Source organism: Dipodomys spectabilis, unplaced genomic scaffold (genome assembly GCF_019054845.1).
Source record: "Dipodomys spectabilis isolate Male_0828 unplaced genomic scaffold, ASM1905484v1 ptg000169l, whole genome shotgun sequence".
In the NCBI taxonomy this organism is placed as follows: domain Eukaryota; kingdom Metazoa; phylum Chordata; class Mammalia; order Rodentia; family Heteromyidae; genus Dipodomys; species Dipodomys spectabilis.
The window spans coordinates 2,588,394-2,615,795 of NW_024870846.1; positions in this window are offsets into that span (position 1 = coordinate 2,588,394).

Consider the following 27,402-nt stretch of genomic DNA (forward strand, 5'->3'; position numbering starts at 1 on the left):
CCCAGGAATCATACATTTCCTGTTTTCTTTTTCTTTTTTTAAATTTTGTTGTTCTTTATATATTTTTATTGTGAAGATACTGTATAGAGCGGTTACAGTTGCATGAGCAAGTAATGTGTCCATTTCCTATCGAGCATTGTTACCCCCTCCTTTATTTTCCCCTACCATCCCTTCCATCCCCAGCTTCCCAACTCCTCTTCCCCCCACACCAAGTTGTAAAGTTCATTTTCAACATAGTGTCTTGAACATCTCATTGTTACAATGGGTCAACCTGTATCCTTATTTTAGCATTTTGCTATTTCCCTTCCCCTCCCCTCAAAAGAAAAATGTATATAAGATGCAGGACACTGGAATCAAATACAGTGACAACAGGGTTGTACCATGAGGGAAGAACATACGAAGAAACAACAAAAAAATCATATAGCACATTAAAAAGAACAGCAACAAAGATAAAATCTCTTTTGTGTCCTTATCTTGGGGTTCATTTCACTTAGCATCAGGTTATATGGTCATAGATTCCACATAGAGCTCCCTTATGACCCAGCAATCCCACTTTTAGGTATATACCCAAATGATCATAAACAAGACCACACTAAAGCTAACAGCACAACTATGCTTATCACAACATTATTTATCATAGCTAAGATGTGGAACCAACTCAGATGCCCCTCAGTAGATGAATGGATCAAGAAAATGTGGTGTGTGTATGTGTGTGTGTGTGTGTGTGTGTGTGTGTGTGAATTCTATGCCTCCATCAGAAAGAATGACACCTCCCCATTTGTTAAGAAATGGAAAGACTTGTAAAAAGTTATATTAAGTAAAGTAAGCCAGACTCAAAGAAACATAGGCCTCATGGTTTCCCTTATCTGCAATAACTAGTATATGTCTAAGACAAACAGAAGAGGTCAAAAGCTATGAAAATATATTTCCTTTTCTAGAGCTTAGAAAAGCCAATGACTTTCTTCTCCCTGTTTTCTTAAACCTCTCACCTTTCACAACAGTTAGCTTCTTTGGAAAATAACTTTGAGAAGTGTATTTTAACCCACTATTGCTTTTACTTTTGGTGAAAAGCATGGCTGTTGGTGCCTAAAGCAAATTTGTGATTGAAGAAGAAAGATCAATAAGAACAGGGACTGGGCCCAGTCATTTTAAGGCTGACTTTATTGTGTCCTGTGTGAGTGTATACCTAATGGTCTCCACCTCCCATCCCTTTCTGAACAACATAGAATAAAGTGTGAGCAATTGCAAAGAATTCTAAATCATGGTCAAGAGTTGGGGCACCAATATGAAAATGTCATTTTCTAAAAAGAAACACTTTAAAAAGCATTTGCCTACTATTGAAGTTATTACAAATTAAATGTGAGTTCTTAATGTTAGAGAATTATATAAACAAATTAATAAAGTAAAATGGATTAGGAAAACATAATGAAGTTTCCAAATCATTTAAACTTGATTTTCAGTCTTGGTTGATTAAATCTGTAAATTCAGTAGTCAGGTTTAAGTGTTTCAGAAAATACAATCTCTGTAAACTAGCTCATGTGTGTGTGTGTGTGTGTGTGTGTGTGTGTGTGTGTGTGTGTGTGCAAAATTCTGTTGGGCATATTGGGGTAACATAATTCACTGAATATTCCAAATGAAAATGATTTAAAAGTATTAGACTAGGAAAATAATGAAAGTGTGCACTTAACACTGTGAGTTTCAGAGGTCTAGCTGATAAGACAGAAACACTGTTAAAATATGACTCATTCCCATTAATGTGAAAAAGGATTTCTTACAATTTACTGGAATGTTAAACTTGAGAGTAGGCAGCATGATTTTTTCTCTCTAAAGCAATGAACTTTTAAAATTACAGTCATTGTTAAATAAGGAGTGTAATATGTATAGCATTTCCCCAGGCTACTAGGTTCATATGCTTAAAAATTAGCTGCTGCCCTAAGAAATATATTTTTATTATGGCCATTTTTATCTATCATCACTACTATCTAGTGGCAATTGTGATGTTAAATGTGAAAATATGACTGTCTAATTTTATTTGTCAATCACATGGAAAAATTATTTACAGGTTTTGTTTAATATAAGATTCTGCATGTCAAGTGCTCACTCATTGTGTGAACTCATAGTACAGTAGATAAAAAGTATAAACATGAAAATGTGTGAAAAGTGGAGGAATGAAGAGAGGAAGGTAGGAGAAGGTAGCCTTAATATTCATGCATATCCTACCACATTAAGATCATTGAGAGAGAATTGGGTCAGGAAGGAAGGGGGAGAATGAGGAACAGGTGGCATGGATCAAGATGAATTTTATTCATAAACTGACTTGTTGAGTGTAACTCTTTTGTTAAAGATAATAAAGATATAATAAAATAGAAAATAATTAAATGCAATTTTCCTTTATGGATATTATTTTGGAAAATTGTTCAAAGTGCCTGAGGAACACAGCCTTAGTTAAAATAAAAAGTAAAACAGGCTGTGGTGGTTCACATCTATAATCCTAGCTACTCAGGAGGCTGAGATCTGAAGATCACAGTTCAAAGACAGGCCACGCAGGAAAGTTATCTCCAATAAACCACCAGAAAATTGGTAGTGCTGTTGTGTCTCAAAGTGGTAGAGCACTAGCCTTGAGCAAAAGAGCTCAGGGATGGCACCCAGGCCCTGAGTTCAAGACGATGACTAACTAAAAGAAAAAAAAGGAAAAGAAAAAATGATCAATAAATCACATTTAAATTAAATGTATTTAGACCTTCTGCCTGACTTTATGCAACAGAAGGCAAATACATTATGGTATTTTAGTGACTTGTATCTGTTATCTGTGATTACACCTGACACATAGTAAGTGATCACTAAATACTTGTTCAAGGGGCTGGGAAGGTGGCTCAGTGGTAGAGCGCTTGCCTTGCATGCCTGAGGCCCTGGGTTCGATTCCTCAGCACCACATAAGCAAAAAGAAAAAAGCCGGAAGTGGCGCTGTGGCTCAAGTGGTAGAGCGCTAGCCTTGAGCTGAAGAGCTGAGGGACAGCGCCCAGGCCCAGAGTTCAGGCCCCACAACCGGACCCCAAAAAAAAAATACTTGTTCAAATAGTCTAATTATGTTGAATTGTATTTTTTGATTATCACAGTCTTTCTGGCTAACAATGCTCCATTTAATATTAGCTAGCTCACTAGATACACTGAATGTATATAACAATACAGCATTATGTAATGATACATACATATAATGATACATACATATATAAATTAGAAATATTTATTTTCTGTACTCCTGGTACATGTTTAAATATGTTGAATTTTGAATAAGATATGTACTGTAAGAACCCTAAAATATCTGATGTTCTAAGTTTATTTAGTAGGAACATGGGTGTCAACAGTTAAGATACAATAAAATGATAAATATCATTTTTTCAATTATATCACAAACAAATTGACCCTTAATAATTTTTGAACATTTTTGTTTAAGATATTTAGCAGCATCTTAAAAATCAAAGTTGTTTGATTTAAAGTTAAACACCCTCTAAATTGACAAAAATTTATCATTCCCACTTTTCCCAGAAAGATTTGTATATGTTTATAACCAAAAAAACCTAGAAATAAATTATTTTCTTCCCAATCCCAAATTAAATCCCAACTGGCTACTATAAATTGCTTTTGGCAATGTGTATGCAGAAAAAAATCACCATGTTCTTTAATTTCCATTTTTATGATTTCCAAGAGTGGTTCCACATGTGCACTGCCGTCTGTCTGTTTACGAGATGGATACCAGACACAGACACGGCTAGAATGTCCTAAAATTCCACTATTAATGAAAAAATATTCACCTCGCATAAATCGGTGCGTCATGCTTATTGTAATGATTTTATAATCCACCACGGATCAGATATGAAATCCTACGTTTATTAATTAGTGCATAGATAATCGATACCTATCAACGAGGATCTGAAAGATGTCTTGAATGCTGTCACGTTTGGGCGACTTACCCACCCTCCACAATAGTTTCTTCCGGCTGTGAGCACGCGCAGTGTGGCCACGAGGGGACCGTGGTGAGCTCGCCAGCAGGGACACAGCTTGGAGGTGCACCTGCCCCAGGCTCTTCTTCCACCGGGGCTGCTGTGAGTATTGGATGGGACTTCCCGAGCTTCCGTAATAAAAGGCGACTTCCCAACCTCTGCTCCCCTTATCGCTTCTGTTTCAGGGGTGTGTGTGTGTGTGTGTGTGTGTGTGTGTGTGTGTGTGTGTGAAGCCATCTGTATTTGTTTTCTAGCCTGCCACAACAAATTAGAACCCAGCCAGAGGCAGAAACAAAGGTAACGCCCTGCTCGCAGTTCTGGAGGGAAGCACCCCAGCAGCAGGTGCTGGCAGGCTGCGCCTGTCCACAGGATGGATGGGGCGTCCACTCCCCTCGCCCAGCGCCCAGCAGCTCCAGCGGCTTCTTGGAATGACACCGGGCTGTTGGAATGAAGTTAACATTGCAAGTGAGCGTTCAGAACCTTTAAACTCCGTCCTTCCACGCGCCAGGCCTGTTTCCCATGCGCACACACCTCAGTGGCTGCTGGAGAAGGGCGGGACCCAGGAGGTGGAACGTGACACGTTCTGCAAGGCCGACATGCCTGCAAAGACGTTTTCCCTTCCGGGCGCAACAGTGGCATCGCGTTTGGCTTGCCCAGAAAATCCAGCGTTGACAGCCTGTCCTCACCAGAGCGATTGCTTGGTCTGCCGAGATTCTGTCCCTGCAATCTGTGGCTCAGCCAGTGCCACCAAACTTGGGTTCTGCTCTTCTCGCTTGGTCACTCCTGGGAACCCTAGGAAATGTAATATGGCATTGTGTGTGGAGAATACAGGTGTGTAAACTCACATGTATTTGTCACCCACTACTCATCCACTGAGGGACACTTGAGAGGCGCAAATAATGCTGCAAAGTGATTCATAAAACAGACATGGAACCGGGCGCTGCTGGCTTAGGCCTGTAATCCCAGCTACTCAGGAGGCTGAGATCTGAGGACAACGGTTCAAAGCCAGCCTGGACAGGGAAGTTCGTGAGACTCTGATCTCCAATAAACTACTCAGAAAAATCTGGAAGTGGTGCTGTGGCTCGAATGATAGGGCAAAAGAAGCTCAGGGACAGAACTCAGGACTGGGAAAGGAAAGAAAGGAAGGAAGGAAAGGGGAAAGGAAGGAAGGAAGGAAGGAAGGAAGGAAGGAAGGAAGGAAGGAAGGAAGAAAGGAAGGAAGGAAGGAAGGAAGGGAGGAAGGAAGGGAGGGAGGGAGGGAGGGAGGGAGGGAGGGAGGGAGGGAGGACAGGAGGAAAGGAGGGAGGGAGGTAGAAATGGAGGAAGGAGGGAAGGAAGGAGGGAAGAAAGGAGGAAGGAAAGGAGGAAAGAGAGATAAACTTAAATGCATTGTGCAAAGTGAAATAATGTAATGTAATGCAAATACTGTACAATCTCACTTTTTAGTTCCATGTCAAACTAAAATTCATAGAAACAGAGTGGAGAAAAAAAGAGGAGAACTACTGGGTGTGAGTGTAAGAAGAAATGAGAAAATGTCCGTGCTAAGGAGAGGCATTCTGGAAAGCTGGCTTACAGCATGAGGACAAGGGCTCAGCATGTGATGTACTGTACAGTCAAGTCAGTCCGAAGTGCATTATTGGCAAGATGTGGGGAGAGTTACTCCATTCATTTTATTGAATATGCTATAGTTAGCTTACTCAAATTTGCACTTTACATTCCGATTTTAATTGACGTAATCGAAGTTACCTGTGGCTTGTCAGTTATGTCTCCATCAAGTGAGAAGGGTGGAGATAGCTTATTTTCTAACTGGATATATAGAAAGATGAAACCAACTGGGCATGTAGGAGGGGAGAGATTTAAGCACTGTTATACTTGTGTGTTTTTTGACATAAGGGGCGCAGTAGTGTTTTGTAAGTCAGCTCACATCTTTTGATATTTTCACAGTGAACCTCCTGAAAGGTGACTTTATCCACTAATTTCTCACCCAAACCTGTGGCTGCACCACGAATCTACTGATTCTAATTCCAAAACCAGAAGTTTTACCAGGTTTACCAAGTTGATCTTAAATCGGAAAATTAAGTAACCCTCCGTCAAATTTATTCCCATAGATACTATAACAACAAGCTCTTCATTATCATGCTCATCTGTACTCCTGAAAAAAATGTTTTATTGGCAACTACACTGACACCCATTGTTTTGTGTTATAAAACTCCCTCCTCAGTTTCCTTATGCTTCATCAAATGGGAATGTCTTAACTCTGCTGCATGAGCTGTGGTGTAGCTGTTACTATAATGCCTGATTGTAATAATGTGCAGTGTCTTGATCTTGCATATTTTAAATACCTAAAGATAGACATGGGTTTAAGTAGGATGGCTGGAATTACATAGCGATAAAATAAGCTCATTCTCTACTTAATGTGGCTAAGAAGAGCATTTGCTAGATCATATATATTGTATTGCCATATAAAGTTACAATTCCACTTCCTTTGATGTTCTCTTCATTTTATCATAGCTTGCAAATAATTTTCAAAGATTAAGAACTTCAAATGATAGAAGATTAAATAAAACAACTATTATTCCAGTTTCTACTTGAAGATTTCATAATTACTCACCTTGGCCTTAGCATACATGTATCATTCCTTTTACAACCAAGCAAATCTTATTTACGAGCATCGATTTTGTGGTTCAGAGAAAATATCTATGGGAAAGAAAAACTTGTAAATTCCATTTTCATATGTGTTTAAATGTTTTCTGCTGAATGAAGAAAGCAGGTGAAAAGGTCAACTCACAACTATGCATGAGTGTTTTCAAATGGATCACAAGAAAGTGATAAATCAAGTTTTTCTTCTTTAGAATGATCATGAGGAACTTGTTTTGTTGGGTTTTGTTTTGTTTTCAGCAGAAAGATTTTTTTCTCCAGTTTGACTTAAGTAAAAACATATATTGAATGAAACCAGGTAGCTATACATATTCACATATCCTAAAAGGGATTAATAAAGTAGTATTAGTTCTTAACAGGAAGCTTTTCCAGAAATGCATGGAGACACACTGAGAGTATCAAGAGCTATCCAAGTAAATCAGATCTCATTAAGCAGTGACTAGAAAATATTAATAAATCAGTAGGACACTTACTTAGATAGAGATAAATTGGTAGATAGATAGATGATAGGTATGCTATGGATAAATTATATTAAAGTTCATTTTCAAAATTTCAACCTCAAGATAAAGAAAAAGAAATATAAAAACTGGGTGCCAGTGGCTCATGCCTGTAATCCTAGCTACTCAGGAGGCTGAGATCTGAGGATCATGGTTTGAAGCCAGCCTAGGCATGAAAGTCTAAGACATCTCTCATTAACTACCAGAGAACTAGAAATGGCACTATGGCTCAAAGTGGTAGAGTTCTAGCCTTGAGCAGTAAAACTCAGGGACAATGCCTAAACTGTGAGTTCAAACACTACAACTGACATAAAAATTTTTAAAAAGACAAAGAAAATATACAAAAGGACTGCTACCTACATAGTTCATATGTGTGCATACACACGCAGAGAAAAGAGAAAGATACAGAGACAGATGACTGACTATAGCCAAATAGAGACAAAGGAAAAGAAAAACCTAAGACTTCTGGTGTGGGGAATATCTGGAAACAATAACCTTGAGAGTCAGTCCTAGAGGGATGTGGAGAGCTGGTCCTGGACATATTCTTACTATGTATTCAGCAGATAGGAAACTCCCAGAATCAATAGGTGGTGTAAGAAATGTAGGGTCACCATGCAAAAAGAAGGAAGGAAGCGATGAGAAGGAGGCTGTGAAGGCAGGATGGAATGTTTCAATAAGGAACATAATTGAAGACAAACAACATGGGAGGAAATAACGAGTAAGAACTTTAGAAGCAAACAAGAACACAAGTTTTCAGATCCAGAAGGCATAGGATGCCAAATTAAGACAGATGAGGCAAATACCTAGGCACAGTATGTTTATATTGCAAACACTGAAGGCAAAGCTTTTAAGAAGCCTACAAGCTAGCAGAGGAAAAAAGAACAATTAGAAGTTAAGACAATGAAAAAAGTAGATGTCTCAATAGGAAAGATTAAAGTAAGAAAGCACTAATGTGATGTTTACAAAATGCTGTAATAAGTATCTTCTCTGAATTTCATGCCAGTGAAAATTCTCTTGTCAAAAAGGAAAATTACCGGGGCTGGGAAGGTGGCTCAGTGGTAGAGCGTTTGCCTTGCATGCATGAGGCCCTGAGTTCGATTCCTCAGCACCACATAAGCAAAAAGTAAAAAGCCGGAAGTGGCGCTGTGGCTCATGTGGTAGAGCGCTAGCCTTGAGCTGAAGAGCTGAGGGACAGCACCCAGGCCCAGAGTTCAGGCCCCACAACCAGACCCAAAAAAAAAAAAAAAAAAAAGGAAAATTACCTAGTAATAAAAACTACATTAATATCAACATATTTGTGTTGAGACAGAAAGCAATGAAAAATCTGAAATATAGTAAAAAAATAATTCTGAAAATAATAGAGATGATTATTATAGAGCAAAGTGTGACACAATTTATTTTGAATTGAGTTTTCTTTTCAAAGACAGTCACTGAAAGGACTACATAAAAAAATCTAATATGGCCATGACTTTATTGTAATCTTGTGTATGAAAATGGTGATGGATAGAAAAATCAACAAGAATTGGGAAGTTTAAAAATTTCATTAAACACAATTGACACATCGTAACATGATTGAACATGGAATCCCTTGAAGGTGAAGAGAAATTTAATTTCCTTTTAGAATCCAAATCATGGTAAGATTATTGAGTGAAACTCCACAGGTAGCCTCCTCTCAGGACATGTTGGCAATCATCATTTACCTCATTATTCCATCAATGGACTTAATAACACAGATGAACCAACCACCAGTGGCTCATACCTATAATCCTGGCTACTCAGGAGGCTGAGATCTGAGGATCTCAGTTCAAAGCTAGCCCAGGAAGGAAAGGCAGTGAGACTCTAATCTCCAATAAGCCCCAGAAAACCAGAAGTGGCACTGTGGCTCAAGTAGTAGAATGCTTGCCTTGAGTTGAAGACAGCACCCAGGCCCAGAGTTCAAGCCCCACGACTAACCAAAAACCAACCAACAAACACAAAACCATAGGTGAGCAAGCTAGAGATGAAAAGACAGATGCTCATCTGGACCAGTCAGTAAGAGATATGCAGGAGGCATGGTAAATAGTTAAAACTCATGGGAAAAGAAAAGGCTTTATAGAGGAAATACATAATACATGCGTGGGAAAAACCCCTTTCAATTACATATGGATTACCACCTCTTAAGGTAGCTCAATGTTTTCTAATGCAACATTTTTCTATTGAAACCCACGTAAACACAGCATGGATCTTCAGCTACAGGCAGCAATAGATTACCTGTGAGTAGGAGAGCCAAAAGAGATCAATGTAAGGAAGAGAAATGAATTTCTTGCCTTTCAAGATCATTGATTTCAGTTTGTTTGCTGATTAAAGTGCAAATTATTATGTTTAAAATCTTGGTAAAATTTCCCTTTAGGGCATATGATGAAAATTGGAGAAAATGTTGATAAATATCATGGTGCTATTTCTTGGTGTCAACGCATTCTGTGACATTTATGCTACGTTATCATATCAGTTAATGTACTTTCTGTGCAATGATGCGGTTTCACTCACTACATCCATTAGCAAAATGAATCATTTTCCAAGGCCCCTGCATGAATATTAAATAAATCTACAAAATATATGCAGAGTCCAAATGGAGAAGACATGTCCATGTTAACTGTACTATGACTAATATTACTGTTCAACATTTTTATTGGGGCAAGTACATTTTCTTACACACTAATGCACAAACACAGAATTATATATATATATATATATATATATATATTTATTTTTATTTCAAGCAAGAAAAGAAGTATCTCAAATGAAACCCAAATAGGATATATGTATTCATTTAAAAGGATATAGGAAATACCAATACCATGAGGTGTTACTCTTTGAATTCTTTATTTTTTTTTCTTTGAATTCTTTATAACCATCACTTTGCACCTATATTTTTATCTCAATGATTTTAGTTAAAATATTCTAAATAAATTATTTTTCCACTAAAATATGTTCTGCGTATAATTTTCTTCATGCAATATTCATGTTCATTTTTTCATCTCAAACTCGGTTTTTCATGTACCCCAGAGCACAGTTAGAAGAAGAGTAGGGAAAAATAGCATTTCCCACAGGAGAATGTATAGGTGAGATTCTCCTGAAGATATTTGCCAGGAAGAGTTTTATCTCGTGTTTTTTCATTTTTCTTAGGAAGTCTTTACCTCGAGTCCTGGAACATCTCACAGACCCCCTTAATGCCTACCTCTCAGTGCTTCATTTTGTTTGTGGCATCAAGATAAGGAAACTTACAGTAAACTTTTGGTAGGGTAATATCTTTAAATTATTATATAAAAAGTGACAAGTATCACAAAAATCAATGATCATCCCAAATTCCAAATGGCAAATGACACTTGCTCACAATGCTGTTTTTTTCCCCAGTCTGAGAGTTTCAATTCATACTTCTGTGGCCATTTTCAGTGGCCATCGTCCCACTGTTCTCCCCTGCAGTCATTCAGCTCCAGGGGCAGACGCCAGTAAGATTCTCCATTCCCTCTTCTGGACAGTCTTTCAAGTTCTCCCCCAGATACCATCTGTCATTACAACTGCCACTCTCTTTTGCATTGTTTCCAACTCTTTCTCTGTGAATACAACCTTCTCGACCTCAGGGATGCCATGTTCTGCGGCCTTGTACTGGTGGCTTCTGTCCCAGACAGCCACAGTGCAGCTGCAGCTGGAGCTGGAGCTCCAAGAAGGAGCATGTGGATTGATAGAGGAGACGGAGAGAAGGCTGATGATGGCCCAACTGTTTATTCCAGCAAAAGCCTCAGCCATACACGCTTTCTACATTGTTCTAGGACCCACTGCATCAAAAAGTTCAGACAGCACCCATCCTTCCTCGTCTGTTTCAATCCGTCTTTGTCCACCCACCTCCTTGAGTGAAATACCTAAGTCCCCAGCCCAGAAGCTGACAGGGATGCATCCCCAAACCAGAAAAGGGCAAGTGCTTGCCGCCCTGGGGGTTGGAGTCAGTGGCTTTTGCTCACACTTTGCAGCCCGGGGTCTGCAACGTCAGACTATATGAGTCTGTGGGCAGCCATTTTTGGAAGAAAGAGCAAAAGAACCTCATTTTATTAATAGAGCTCTGATACTATCAGATTTGAAACAAACCATTCTATTTGGGACGTTTAGAGTATACACATGTGTGAATGCATACATATACATATGTATTGTTCATGCAAAAATACAGAATTTTGTCTTTTTATATTGAACACTCAAAATACTGCGGACAGTGACAGCACTTGTAGCGAGATCACAATGTGATGTTGATGACATATGTCAAGAAGAAGCAGCCTGGGTTCTATCGCAGAAAAAACAGCAACATAAAATGAATTATTTAAGTATTGTAATAATTTAGATTCTGAATATATTGTGTCACTATGATTCCTGGGTCTCTATGTGTGCAGAAATTGATACAGACATTTCAGAACAACACTTAAGAACATGGCATCCTGTGTTAAAATGTATGTATCTGGTTTAATGTGCTGGAATATGGCATTTACGCCGTTTGTGTCTGCGTGGGTAGTACAGTGTGGTCCTCCAGGCCCTGCTCTTTTTAGCACTGCTAGATATAGAATTCTTTTCCTGCATCACCACGTGTGAGTAAAGCCATAGTGAGTAAACTGTAGAACATCTCTTGGAGCTGCTGGTGAGGTGGGAAAGGCCACTCGTGTGACCAGTCAATCATCCAAAGTAAATCACTTTCCAATTACTGTAAATGAGTTTCTGTGCTAGTAGAATGGAATCTGTCTTTTAAAGTACATTTATGTTCTTCACCTATGTGTATATATAAGTATATATGTATATAAGTATATACATATGTATATAAGTACATATATTATATAGTATATATTATTATACATTATATATGTATATATACATATATATACTTCATATACAAACCCAGTTCTGTGTGTGTGTATATATATACACCAAAAAACCCATATATATGTATATATATGTACATATATATATACATATACATATATATATATGGGATTCTTTTTGTTTCTCTCATCTATGGAAGTTACATCTAAAACACAAACACAGAAGACAACTTGTATGGGTTTACTTGCATACATGCATAAACAAACTGACTACGGGCTGTTCTACCGAGGGGAGGGACCAATGTCCTCTGAACAACCAACAAGCCATTTGACAAAATGAGCACCAGAAAGCAGAAACACATTCTGAGAGGAGGGCACATGAGTAGAGAGAGGAAGAGAAGCAACTGCAATCATTGTCTGCAGTCTGCACTACGTGACCATTCTGAACTCCATCACTTGAGGGTGGGGATGGGCTGGGGAAGCATGGGGTGGGGGGAATGAAGGAAGTGGTGAAACTGATCAGGATGCCTTGTAATTGTAACCTGACTTCTAGGATGGAAACCTGTTGCCATGCTGCTTAATAAAAATAAATAAATTCATGTTTGTAAAATGCATTTGAAGGTGAAATTGTATTGCTGAAAAGTGGAATGTAATTCTTCTGAAATAGTCAAGAAAACATGAGATTCATATCTGGGCAGGCAAGTAAGGCAGCATCGGGCACAAATACGTGTGTGCAGGGAGAAATGGAAAGTTGAGTTTGCTCTCCACTGATCATCTCTGCTTTCTTAGGATAAGATGGGCAATACCTGAGTTGAAAAGTTGTGAACAGCAGGTGGAATGTAGGGAGAGTATGAAACACTTAACTCTCCGAGAAGAAAAGCAGAATGTCCATCAACACACAGAAAGTTTATTTGGCAGTTGGCTATCAATTTGTATCCCTGACCAGATAAAGAGAGATAATGTGTACAAAGAAATTTGCACATATGATTGATTTCTATAGTTCCGTTTGCACAAAGATATTATTCTCAGATATTTGACTTAGTTGACTAGAGATAGAGACATTATCAATATGCAAGAGACTTGTAAACTCCCTACTTCCTACTTTTTATTTTCTATCTGTCTAGTCTTTGTAAAACACACTTGCCAATAAGCCTTGGCGGGGAGAGGGGAGGAGAACAGGCTAGGAGGTGGTATTTTTTAATAGTCATATAGCCCAGGATCATAGAGAGTATAAATTGTATATAAAATCGAAAAGTGATTGGTACATTATTTTCATATTAACTTCAGCTAAGAGGAATGAAAACTGCCTCAGGAGTAGCTTAAATTTGAATTTCTCTCCAACCACATTACTGATTCTGGATAGTATTAACTAGGGATCATGTTTATTCATGAGATAGAGGTCTGAGAGCTTTTCCACCATAAGTCAATTAGAACTTACAGAACTATGAAGTTATAAGAAGTATAAGAATTATCCCATTTTTAACATAAAGTAAGAACTGAGAGGTTAAAATACAAATCATGAATATGGTCTTCAGTTACTAGCAAGAAAATTCCAAAAGCCATTCTCAAGAACCATGTCCAAGTTTTTGTTTTTGTGGCAAAAGTCCAAAGAACTGTAGCTATTTTGGGGTGAATATGCTTAGGACTGTAGCTATTTAGGGGTGAATATGTGTAAGAGAAAAGAGTAATCACAAGTCAGTCCTCTTGAACTCAATTTCCAGGCTGTCGAGGATACTGTTTAATCCTCAATAGAATAAAAGATGAATGCTTCCATTTGGAACATTCACTTACTGGTATATGGTCCTCAAAATGAAAGAGTAGCCACAGAACTGACTTGGAAATGAAATATCTACAGACTGGATTGTATGGGTGATGTTTTGTTTATTAAATTAACAAGTAAAATTTGATGGCTTATGGTATTATGGAAACTGGACTTACAGTTACTAACAAAACACACAGCAAACTTTCTGTACTGTAAATTGGCAATTACAACCTTTCTGTGAGAAGAAGGTGGAAATAAAAATGATGATGATTTCATAAAAGGGATGATGGATTGGCTCAGCCAAGATGCAGCTTCACTAATTCTAACAGGGTTCGTGGTTTTTCATTCTAATTGGTTGGCAAGGTTTAGAGAACTAGGGTAGGCATCTAATTTTAGATGCTCATTATAAGTAAATGTAGTCAAGTATCATTGCATCCTGAGAATCTGGCCAAAAATGACATCTCTGAAAGGATCATAGGCATGATAGGGAATAAAGATAATTATCCAAATTTTGAAAAGGGTAACTGAACTATATTTATCAAATAATTATATACTTTTCAAACTATGATTCTTTTGTACTTTAAAACTGCCAAAAAAAACCCCACCCATTTGTGGCTAAAATAGAGGGCAGAATTGGACTGATGTAGAGGGAGAGGTGTACACAAGATGTTGTCTAAGTTTAATTTTTAAAAAAGGCAAAATGATAATAGACCTGATTAATATCAGGTTTAACAATTTAGGCCTTCTTAAAATGATTTATTACCATTGTGATTCCTATCAACTCAGGCTGTCTTGATTATTAAGCAGCACGCAGAATTGTCTCATTTGGCCTAATTTGGGCCATAGGGGTGTACCTATGAAACAACTTAGGAATGTCAACAAGTGCTTAAGGCTTTCTTTTACTATATACAACCAAAAGTATCACGCATCAAGGTTTAGTTGCTTCTCTGAATGAGCTTTTAATTTGAATGCACCATTCCACTGCTTTTCAAAGTCATGATGCACTCACTGTTAAGAAAGATAGATCAAATAGTTTCACAGTAGCTCCGGGAAAAAGAAAATCAAAGTCATTGGTTTTAATTCTACATTATGCACTAGTATTTAAGTTTAAATTAAGGCATTAACTATAAGTCTTTTCTAATATAGATTAAATATTCTGGAGTTATCTGTTTAAGGCTAAAATTAAAATATAAATGAACTCTCCTTACTACACATCACGGCTGCATGGCAGGCCCGTTAGCTAATGTTATATTAATAATGAATTTATAATGGAATATATGTAGCAATAAGCAATTAAGTCTCCAAATTACAGTCATGGAGTTTAAGGAATGATTGCAAAGATGTGTATGTGTAGTTCACTTTACAACAAGCATGAGAATTTTATCCTAGAAATTATATGAGCCGAACTCTTCTACAAAAGAGATTATGTTAGTTAACACAATAAGAAATTATTCCCCTATATTAAATACATTAAAATTGCGATAGTGCCTCCTTGTTGCTCAAGACAAAGCGTCCAGCTTGCCAATTGATTCAGCACAGACCCTGGCCCTCTAATCTGAAGGTCAACCAAGGTCAATTGGAGCCTGTCAGTTTTCTGTGTTCTCAAATGATGCAAAGAGATCAGCATCTCAACTGTAACTTACCCTCCTGTGGGCTGTCATTGGTAGGAGGCTAAGAGAATTCTTTAACAAAACACTTGAGAAATAATATATGGCCAATCATGGTGTTCCCTCTTCCCATAATGCTCTCGGCTCCCACTCAGCCGGTTACATGAGTCAGACAAAGAGTATGTGTCTTTTTGAACCATGTCTTCCCCTCCCTTGCTCTCTTCCAGTTTTTCCCTCCTGTTCCTACCCACAAGATGTACAGCACTATCGATTCTCCAAAGCAAATAAAACACTTATTAAGAAGAAATATATATATATATGTAACTGAGATCATATTTTCTAGCAGGATAATAACACTCCTTGCCGAAATATCCTAGGATATTTTTCTCTTATTGGAATTAATTAATTAATTTGAATTAAAAGAGAGCACATGTTATTCTTGAATTATAACTGACTTATATGTAAATTAAAATCATTTTATAGTACCACAACAGCATTTGGTAAAGCTAGTCACTTCTTCCTCTGAAAAGAAAACTTCCTTGGGCTGGGAAGATGGCTCAGTGGTAGAGCGCTTGCCTTGCATGCCTGAGGCCTTGGGTTCGATTCCTCAGCACCACATAAGCAAAAAGAAAAAAGCAGGAAGTGGTGCTGTGGCTCAAGTGGTAGAGCGCTAGCCTTGAGCTGAAGAGCTGAGGGACAGCACCCAGGCCCAGAGTTCAGGCCCCACGACTGGAGCCAAAAAAAAAAAAAAAAAAGAAAACTTCCTTTACTAGGTGTATATCAGCTTCTTCTAGATTTCAATCTCATACACAGCCTCTTCTTTAAACAAATAATTTCTTTTTTAAATTTTATCTATCTATCTATATATATCTATATATATATATATATTTATGGTGCAGATACCGCACAGAGGGATTACAGATACATGAGTAAGGTAATGAGTACATTTCACAAATAATTTCTAAGTGCTGGAGCATTCTAAGGAAGAAACTTTGCAAGCCTATTCTAAAATGCCACCCACTTGTATCCAAATGTTTGTGTCACATGTCCATTTAAGTAGTTCATGAGCATCTCAAACTGAATGTGCATTTCAAAGTGAGTCAAATCTTACTCTAAACCACCCCTCAAAAAACAAACAAACACCTCAACTAAAAATAGTTAAACCAAAAAATCTCCTTTCTCTGCTTCCTCAGGTATTTTTCAACTTCGTCAGTTATTCAGAGGCTCAGAGCAGGATTCCGACTTCCTCCTCTGCTGTTTCTCATATCCAACAGGTGAACTGTTTGCGGAATGCCTTCCCAGGCTGTGAGAATCATGACATGGCTCAGACAGTCCACTGCCAGAGAAGAATTGCCACCTCCTTGTCAAAACACTATCCCACTACTCGTAACATTGAGACCTCGGTGAGAAGTTTTGAAGTAGGGAAATAAATTTAATATGACTGCTCTCTGTATATATATGGTTTATACTGTTTTGACATGGACTGGTAGAAAAAACAATTCCTTACATCCTGAGAAGCTTCCACTTTAAATCCTCAAGCCAAACAAACTCAAGTATAAAAGGATGATTAACATTGCCATACATCCTCTATGTAAATAATATACTCTGTTGAATACAGAGAAAATACATGTTCCCCAAAATATGAAGTAATGCTAATGAACATGTTGGTTATAGTTCAGAGTTATTGTTTAGAGATATTGAAGCATTATATATATATATTTCATTATTCAGTCAGACATGACTAACTTCATGTGCTTTAGTTTAAGAAAGCCCATGTGAAAGTGTTCTGTCTTTAAAGATGGCCACAGCCAGCAATCTTAAAATGATTCTTCACAGTGAGGTCCAAACAGTGTCTGAAGTACAAAATTGGTGTCAAATGAAACGTGGGTGAAAAGATAACAAAGTCCATGAATAAATGATTAGAGACAGGAAAACGTTCCGTTTCAATCAAAGGAGATAAATGGCAACATTTGGCTTCTTTCCCCTCCTCAAGCCGCCTCCCTGAGTAGCAGCACTGAGGGCACGTCACGATGCATTCTAAGAATTCTGTACCAATGCCCCATGTACTGAGCTGTTCCGACAACTCCCATCTTCTGATTAGGTTGTGTGGATGCAAAATTGCCCTCTGAATTAATGGCAAATTCAGCTGGGCCTTTATCTAGTACACTGTTTGAAATGATTAAATTCATGGAATGTTTGCTTAATCTATTTTTCTTTTCCATACATTAGGTACTTTGCCTGAGGCAAGCCCATCTAATAATTTTCAATTGAACAAAACCATAACTCATGACCCAATACATTATTAAGGAACTCTGCCTTGCATCTGATTTGCCATTCATCTTGCCACTGTGCTGGAAAGCTTACTGAATTCTCTCACAACTTCTTCCAGTGATAAATATTTCCATTGACATGTAGGTATACTGTCCTATGTGTTTATGGGCCCTTTTGAGATGTGAAATTAACTTTTACACAAACATTTTCTACTAAAACGTCGTAGCAACATTAATTTGGCCCTAAAACATTTTATCACGTATTTTCATCACTTGTAATTTAATTCTTAACCCTAAGTGTTCCAATCTTCCGAAGGTGAGATTGTAAAACTAAGCTGTAGAGGGTAGAAGACTAAAATATTAATTCTCATTTCTTCTTTTCTATATGCTAATAATCTGTAATGGACTCTAAAAGTCCAAAGCGGGAATATATTTTAAAAGCTTTGTTTTCTACAAGGAAGGAAGTACACTTGGGAAGGCACTGAGATATTTACTTGAAAACAGATTGTGGGACAGATAGCAATAGTGAAATAAACTATTCCTTCCATACAACCTGTACAAACAAACCTACTGCCATATACATTATGTGTGTGATTGTATGCATGTGTGTGTTTGAGTGAGTGAGTATGTGCTCGGGCTTGAACTCAGGACTTCGGCTTTTTCCCTGAGCTTTTTTGCTCAAGGCTAACACTCATCCACTCAAGCCAAAACTCACCTTCTAACTCTGAGTTATAGATGAAAATTACATGGAATTTTCTGCCCCTTCTGTATTAGGACCACAATCCTTAAACCTCAGCTTGAGTAACTAGGATTTCAGGCATGGGTCAAGGGTACCCAGCTACACACACATTTTGAAACATGAAAATAATGGGTAATATGGGTGTTGCTCAATGTGCTGTGGGTGAATACAAGTCTTCCTGGTAAATGGTTACAAACTAAATGTGATTTTCTGCATGCTAGTACACATCTGTTATCAAATGAAATTGTCATTTTAATGATTAAAAATGGAATATTTGACACAATCAGAAAATACAATCTGCTGTATTGCTTATTGTATTTTAGAACTGGCATGAGTACAGCATACACAGCTCACTGTATCTCAGGAGTGTGTGCATCTTCAAACTTCATTTCCTTTAAAGTTAAGGAGTATTGATAAAGCAGCTGTAAAGAAAGAGAAAGAAGCAATTGCATCCATATTCCCATAATGGTTCAATATCTCATTTTATTTTCAATATCACCCCCTCCTCAAAGTTGTTAACAAATATTGAGCTGCCATTTTATTTCTTATCAAAGAATACAAAAGGTTTACTTAAAACTTTAAATAATTATTCTTTGGAATGGGTAGTGCATCCTGTAATCCCAGCCACTCAGGAGTTTGGGATCGAGGGTCAAGGTTCAAAGCTATCCAGAGCAAATGAATCTGTGAGACCTTCATTTCTAATTAACCAGAACGCCAGAAATGAAAGAGTAGCTTAAGTAATTGTGGAAGAGATTTTGTTTTTTATTCCTTACTACTTCTGCTGAGAATGTTCCAGATAAAACTCAGTATTTCTTTCTTCTTTGATGACTTTTGTAAGGTATTTTTGAAACACAGTTTGAATCAATTGACCAATATTCTTCCCTTTATTCCTAATAATACAGCTAAGCCAGATTTTTCTTGGAGGTCAGAAAAGCCAAAAGGTAACAGAGGAAATATCTGTGGGTTCACACCTGAGAGTTTTGTGAGCCCAACTACCTAATCCAAGGCAAGACGCAGCTCTCCCTGTGGTTACATAACTGCAGGGGCAGATACTCCAGGACATGGGACTGTGTCCAGAAAACTTCAGAGACTTGCCCTGTTCACTTGCCCTCCTAAGTTTTTGCAGTTGGACACCACTTTGTCTTGAAAAAGATCTTCAGAATAAAATTATGGAAAGGAAATTTAACAATTAATATAATTTAAAAAAGCAACTACCTCGTGTGTAATCAATCCCTAGAGTTTATACTAAAGCATATGATTGAACCTCATATCTAGCTGTTTGCAATCATAATGACTTTTCATGAATATAATAAACATGATGTGGTCTTGAATGTCTTAAAAGTATAAGTCTTCTGTAAATTGATAAGCTCTGTGCTTCACCATTGAATAATGCCTAGGGGGTCAGAATCTAACCTTGTAAAGAAGTCTTTTGAGTCTTATAGTCCTTAAGACTTTAAGAAGTCTTCAATCATCTGCCAATCTTTTACATGTTTAAATCCATCAACTTTCATAAACTCTATATTACCATACCTTAAAGATGATTATATATAAACAATCTTTTTAAAAGTTCACTTTAAAAGTTCAGTTCAAATACAGAATTCCTTTCCATTACCTTTAGTCCCATTAGCATTTGCTGTGTGAATGAGAAAGATCATGTTCAAAGAGGGGGCGCATTTTGTGCCATTTGCTCTTGAGACGTGATCTGTAAGACAGCCAATGTCCAATTGTACACACACTAATCTGATGTTTTCACAAATCTTTGCAGTCAGCTTGTTCATAAAGAAAAGGCAGAATGTAATACGCTCATGGGCTCCATGTTCATCATGAAGATTTATAACAATGAAGAGAGATTCATTCAATTTGTTCCTAATACAACATGAAGCACTTGTCATTAAAGCATGAAAGGAGAAAATGCTTTAATTCACTTAGCTAAATAACTAAATATAAATTATTAATATGATTATTCAATCTAGAAATTGTAGTAACAATAGCGGATTTTCCCATTAAATATTCCAAATCTTACTAGGTTTGAATGCAAATATGGTTAGGATGTTTTTTAAAATGCAAAAAAATACAATCATCCCAGCCTTCTTTCTTTGCTTCCATCTTCATTCTTTTATCCTTCCTTTCTTCTTTCCTCTAGAAGTCCCAAAAACCTCTTATTCCTTATTCAATTCATCTTTAAAATAATAGACAGTTAATGGAATAAACAATGTTTATTTTTCTTATGATATTTAAATTTCTATATGCTAGTATTCCTAATTATTAATAAAAAAGGAATGAGCAAGCTCATTTAACTTTTAAAGTTGACCTGATATACTGTTTGCATGTGTCTGCATTACCATAATTTCTTTTGCTATCTTCTCCAGTTGCATGTTATTTCCTTCCCTACTTTTCTGCACAATGGTGCTCTAATTCATTTTTATTGAAATATTGTCCATAATAACCCAAGGAACCGAGGAAAATATTGTTCCTAGATTTTGTACCTAGATCTGGTACCTATATCTTGGGCTTTATATAAACAGTCAACAAATAACACTGCAAGTAAAAGAATTTCAATGAAAATGAGAGTACGAAGAGCAGAAATGAAATAGGATTTGCCAAAATCATGCCCAAATTTCTTTTTATTATGTTTTAATTTTTGAATTACCATCTATTTAAAACACAAACGGGTTTCATTTTGCTGTTTTCATATGGTTCATAATGTACCTTGGATAAATTCTCCATCTCTGCCATCTTCCTGTTGCTCGTTTCTTCCTCTCCTATTTTACAAACAACATTGGGTGGAGTTTTATTATGCTGAAGTTCTATAAAGGAAAAAGAAATTATATCATTTGCAGGAAAACTGATTGGTATGGAGATCATCTTATTGAATGAGTTAAGACAAGCCCAAAATGCCAAATCTCACTTATTCTAAGTCACCAGTGGAGTATAGACCTGGATTCATTTTCATTTCCTTGTTCTGACTTCCTTTTTGCTTGAAGCCCTGCCCTAATGAGAACAAATGAGGTGGATAGAGGAGTAAGGCTTGAGGCAGCTACACTTTCATTGCTGCATGCAACTCCAAGTAACTTTATTGTGCATTCTCTGGAACAGGAAAGCCCCTCTCGGTGGGGAGGCAAACTACTGTGGAAAATCACTGTGAAACCAGAGACTAGCTGGGGTCTGAGTTTAGGTGAATGCTATGCTTTCCTTGTTATTTTCTTCTATTTTAGCCCAACCAATTTTGTATAAGGCCTGTCTTGAGTAAACATAACGAAAGGAACAATGTCTTGGTAGAAAGTTTCAGTCTCATTAACCTAGATAAAAGTATATAAACCCAAGACAAAATTCTTTCATAAACAAGGAGAATGTGTTTAAATATCAACTCGTTTCTCCAAAAGAGTATTTGTCAAGAACTAAATGTTTATTGGCCTATGATTCATAACATGTTACGAAATATCTTCTCCACATGGGGATAAAACTAATGATGCATATTTAAAATTTCACAGGAAATAATAAAGTAACAAGAGCTTTGTAGATGACCTCAAGTTTCCACAACCAAACCTTCTGCTGTGGCCAGCATACATTACCTACGCTGCAGGAGTTGTGCACACAGGAAAATGAGCAACATTCAGGAGGGAAAATTAAAAACCTTAGAAATGACTCTGAAGCCGTGAAGTTGAAGTCTATATCTAGTAGTTTATTTAAATAGCTACTATCAATAATATTGTATTGTAATGGATAAGGAACTGTCAAGTATGTACTTCCTTGGATTTTATCATTTCATGGCTGCATAAAAAATTGTTTTTGCCTTTGTTTATTGGGCATTAACCAACACATTTCAAAATACTTAACAGAAATCTTCATATATGTCTACACAAACCCATGAAACATGAGAAGAACAATGAACAATGGTCCTTTTAACGCTTTATTACAAAGTAAAAATGCCCCTTTAACTCATGCTATGATACATTTTCCTGTATTTGTTTTCTTAGATTCTTTCACTTGCAACCTATGTCTCATTGATTATTCAGAGAAAATGTCAGCATTTACACAGAAAACTAATTAGTTGAGAAGGATTATGCCCAAGAAATTATGCTCATGCTTCTTGTTATTTACTATCTGAATGTTTTCAATTCTGTGTTAAAACTGTTTCACTTTTAGGAAAAGATTGAATACGATGCACTTCACAAAATGATCTTTACACTCACTAACACCATGTCCTGTTTAGTTTAAAATAAATTTACTACTTAGCTGACATGCTCACCCACACTTCAAAACCTTTTATTACTTTTATGGAATATTACAAAAAAAGACCAATTTCATAGAAAAAAGAATAGGTGTCGGCTTGTCTCATAAACTGTACTATAGTATGAAATCAGTCTGTATCGTACTTTGATTAGCCTCTTGAAGGAGAAATCAGGTGGAATTTCACAAATATTTTATATTGTTATTGCTTTCTTCTACTTTAAATGCAAAGTTCAGCATACTAAGATATATAATGTGAATGATGAAGCTTGTGCATATAAATATATAATATTTATACATTTAAATCCTTCTTTTAAATGAGAGAGAAGATCATTTTCAAGCGATATTATTCTCATTTATCTCCATGATGCCATTAATGTTGTAACATCTTACAGCAACATTACTAACTCCCGAGGCCTGAATCAGCCTTCAGCTACTCAGTGGTGTTATTAGACTGTCAAACGTAATTCAGACATCTCTCAGAGAATGAGTCAACGTGTGGCTCCAGTGCTCTGTGCATGCATTTCCAGGATACTACAGCTGAGAGCGCATTGCGTCTTCCCTCAGTCCGTGCATCTGGCACTGGCACTGGCAGCCAGGATCAGCACTGCTGCTGCCCCACACGTGGGCTGAAGACTGACCCCTTCCAGGTCTGCCGTTGTGCACTGAGCTATGCCTCCATCATCAAAAGCACACGAAGAAGGAAAATGCAGCCTGCAGAATTAGCTGGGAAAAATCAATCAGTGCCTTCTACTCACCACCATCACCAACTGATATATATTTTCTCCCCCAGTTAATCAGTTAATATCTCAGAGAATAGGTGAATAACACTTCGTCAAAGATTACCTGCTTAGTGTGGAGGTAGATGCCTGTAAACCCACCTGCGTGAGTGTCTGAGGAAGAAAGACGGAAAATTCAAAGACAGCCTGAGTTAAATTAACAAGACTCCATCTCAACAATTAAAGAGCTGGTTTGTTTGATTGTTTTGTTTGGCTTTTTGTCCTTCTGGAGCAGTAGTTAATATCCTACTATCGCTTGGCAGCATAGAAACTTCTGTTTCTCATCAGTCTTCCCACAATGACCTTGGATGCAAATGTGATGCTTAAAAGAAAGATAATTATACATAGTTAGGAATTACAATACTATCATTTTTAAACGTTTCCGTTCTTCTTTAACTGATGCTATTTGATTATCTCATACTGAATAGGTTGGATCAATTCTTAATTTTCTTAACTTAATTACTATTTTCAAGGAAGAAAATTATTTTAACAACCACCACTAATGATAGGATATGGATTTTTATCCAACTCCTTTTTTGTGAGCAGCACCAGAAGCTAATAGATAGTTAAATATTCAATCAATGTGCATCCCATATAATAAGTTTTTTCACCAAGGTTTGAATTCCATGCAAGTAGACTTCTGTGGTTTTTTTTTCTCTACAGAGCCCAAATTTACCAAAATCTGCTCTATCCTGTCACAATCTAATATTCCTGGTTCCTATAGTGTCATCCTTGTCTCTCTTCTGGAATATACAGTTGTCTTAAGATTTATTTAATATGGAATAATACTCTAATCTCGATAATTGATATACTCAGTATTACTGAAATAAAATCATTTCAGTGCATGATACTTTAATATATATATATATACCATTTTTGTAAATTTAAAGTTTGATATTTTTATTTGAAATAAAGAATTTTATTTTGAGCTTATTTGAAATATTATTTGAATTTTAATTCATTCTATTCATAAACATGTGGCCACAGAACTTTCACCTTCGTGTCCAGTAGTATTAGTTCTGGAATAGGGTCATTTTATCTTCTGTATTCAGACAAAAATATTCATAAACTCTGAAGTATATGCATATTCCAAACTCTGCTCTTTCTTTGCATTACTTACTAACATATAAACGTTGTTGTTTTAAATAGGTAGTTATGAACACTGAGTATTAGTAAAAGGATTTATCTGCCCCTCAGTAAATATTTTTGTACTTTAAAAGTTTCCTATTTGTCCTGAGTATCAGTCACCAACATTTAATTGTTGACACATTACATTGTGTGTCTCTGTAACCAGGAATCAGATTTTGTTCAACATCTTATAATTTTGTTTGCATAGTTTCAAATATTTTAATCATTACTTGTTTATTTTTAGTTTTGTCTCATAATAATGCTCATCAATTCCTTGGAATTGTTGAATCACAATTCTTCTTCAAGATTACATTTTTTTCACATATGGCTACACCATTGGTTAAGAGTTTAAAAATATTATTATTTACTGTCTTGCAGATCCAAAGTAAATAAAAGTAATTACATCACAACAGACGTGACTGTGCTGCACCAATGGCCGTGGTGTTCTTGCAATATTCCTCTGTGTGGCGGCAGCTGCAGCATGGTGCTTGTGCATGAGTCATTCTTTTCCAAAGGCTTTATCAGGAAAGCCAGGGTGCCGAGTTCAGCCCCACTCCTTATGCACCTTGAACTCTCCAGAGATTTCTGGAAGCACAGGCCTGATTTTTTTCTACTCTTTGGGTTCATCTGCAGTTTTAGTTTCATGGTAGGCCAGAAAAGATGCTATGAATGGTATATGGTGACCATAATATTTGTAATTTAGAGATTATTACGCTGCTTCCAGCACTTGCTTTAAATGTATTAGCTCTTTCCCTTAATCTTCCAAATAGCCTTATGGGGACATTTATATCCATTTCTTTTTATAAATGAGGACACCATTTCTTGAAACTTAGGAAATTTTCTTAGGAGTTTCCAGCTAATAATAATATATAATGATTGCAGTGCTGAACAATCTATACAGGCATGGAGCAGGCCTCTCACTACTACAACTAATGCTCCACCAAGGTAAATCACTTACCTATGTGCTCTATAGTATTTCTGCTGTCATCTGATCGTTTTAGCTTTGTAATTATAATTACTGACAAAGAAAAAGAATTCCTGATAAAAAGAACCATTCTATATTTGCTTGACTTAGAGATCGCTACAATGCCGAGACAAAAAACAAAATAAGTAATACTGATCCGTTATTTCAAATTTAATATACCGTTCTGCAAACTTTTATAGTAATTGTGATTCCTTTTAAAAATTGTTATAGGGCAATAAAATAATTTTCTTGATTATTGATTATTGGATGTTTATATTTACTCTCCTACTTTACTTTGTGTCCATAGCAAACACTTCATTAACTTATTTGTACCTGAAGCCAAAATATGATTTGCATTGTTAATTTTTTTGGTCTTTAAGTGATTGTATAGAGGAATGACCATTCAACATTCATATACAACGAATGATCATTCATATACAGCGAATTTTGACAGAAGGAATGCCATTGATCAAGATTTATGATTGGCATCTTAAGATATAACAGATCTTGGGCTTCAGAAGCATTTGTTGAAGATGTATCTATAAATTAAATGGACAAATGCAAAATCTATGCATTTGATGATCAATGTCAAATAATATGCTTTAGAATTTGGACTGCATTGTGGTGTGAATGTAGCAGAAGCATTAGAGCACATGCTGCTCCACCTGGGCTTAATTTAGAGTTTGTTCACCTTGAGGCTGGATATTCCAGGGTGGAATTAGGAGATGTTGCTACAGGTGAAAAAGATTTTCAGGGGTCAGAAAGAAGGCTAGGAAGAAAAGCAAAAATAATTCATCAGAATTCCCATGAAGCATTTAGAGTAAGAGAACTTATTTGATACTAACTTTTCATTTAACTTAAGTAGAGATTCCTGGTCAGACTTATTATGGTAATAGGAACAGTTGTAATATTTCACTATTGGGAATTGTACCTGCCTATTGAAGTCTGAAAGTGAAACGGAAGGGCCTAAGGAAAACATGAAAGAGAACATCTTAAATTCCATAAGCTGAATAAAAAACTCAGTTTCAGTAAAAATAATCTAGAGCCAAAAGTGATTGAATACACACTAGGTATCAAGCACTGTTTATATGGCTGTAAGATCGTAGACATAAAAGCTGTGTTAAAGACTTTAGGAGGAAATTTCTCATGTATTTACCATTATGAATGGTGTTACTTGTATTAATTTAGGCAGTCATATTAGCAAAGTTTCACTAGCTTACTTTTTTTTCAGAACTGGAATTGTGAACATTGCTATTTTCTTCTAATAAAAAATAATCACACAGTACCTGATGCTTCAGCTCACCGGCCAGCACTCCTAACTGAGGTACAACTCCAACCCCTCAAGTCTGTTCTTAACCAACGAAAATCCAATCTATCTCAGCAGAAATATCAGATCTTCAATCATTTCTTCTTTCAAAGGTAAATTTTAGTAACTTTTTATTTAGATTTTATTTGTATGATATAAATTTTTAGTAATTAGTACATTATCTACTTTTGTATGTAATATTTTCTTCTATTATCAGCAAAATTAAGGTTCTTAGGTACCCTATTTGGTTCTTCTTATTATCTTGGGTTTATTATTTCTTCACACAGTTCTATGAGTTTTATGACTGTTCTAAGAATCAGATGGCTCACTTTTTAAAACATTATTTTCTCTCTTGTATATTTCTGGCATATTAGATCAAGATGGCTTCAGATCTTTTCCACTCTTTTTCTGAATTGTTTTAGCAGCTATTATTTTCTTAAAGTGCTTGAACATGAGTGAACATTTACTAGTCTGAATTTCACAGAATATTCCAAATTTAGATTGACAAGTTCAGTCTGTTCAATGGAATAATGAATCTCTTTATTTTCATATAAACTGGTAGCTAGATTCGTGTCACTGTAATGAAATACCTGATCCTCGGTCCTTCTAACACAGGGAGGCAT